The sequence below is a fragment of the Wasmannia auropunctata genome, unplaced genomic scaffold (genome assembly GCF_000956235.1).
Source record: "Wasmannia auropunctata unplaced genomic scaffold, wasmannia.A_1.0 LD326324.1, whole genome shotgun sequence".
Classification (NCBI taxonomy): domain Eukaryota; kingdom Metazoa; phylum Arthropoda; class Insecta; order Hymenoptera; family Formicidae; genus Wasmannia; species Wasmannia auropunctata.
In genome coordinates this window covers 1-413 of record NW_012036566.1, presented here as the reverse complement: position 1 = coordinate 413, position 413 = coordinate 1, and the positions used below count along the sequence as shown (strand labels likewise).

The 413-nt window shown below is 28.6% G+C and overlaps 1 long non-coding RNA gene across 1 annotated transcript; it reads right to left on the bottom strand.

Moving 5' to 3' along the window:
• Positions 1-245: 245 nt before the first annotated feature.
• Positions 246-413, bottom strand: LOC105460212. The gene is made up of 2 exons (XR_975789.1): positions 400-413; positions 246-326 (listed from the first exon to the last, which is right to left on the bottom strand). It is a non-coding gene; the product is annotated as an uncharacterized LOC105460212 (long non-coding RNA).

Below are 413 nucleotides of genomic sequence, written 5' to 3'. Positions count from 1 at the left end.
TAAAGAAGGATACCATTTAAGTTTTATCTTTTAAAAAAATTATATTTAATTTGGATACAAGTTTTTTTTCAAGGAGCGCGGTTACACTTGACACCCTTTTTTTTACTTTTTTTTAAAAAAGTCAATTTTGTAATGATATCACGCATTTTGTAGTATAACGTACCTCGGATTAATGTCTGTTCGGGGAGGATATTTTACTCAAGAAGAATTGCTCTGTCACATATTATCCCATTCTCGTGTTTTTTTTGTGGGCTCGTAACAGAAATTGTGTAACAAAAAGATATAGATAAAGGAGGCAATGTAGATGGATCTGGCCTTTCATCTTTCTACTAAAACAGTTATAATTGTAGTGTAACATATAAAAATAATATACAAAATAATTCTTTTGGATAATAATACCTTATCTGTAATAT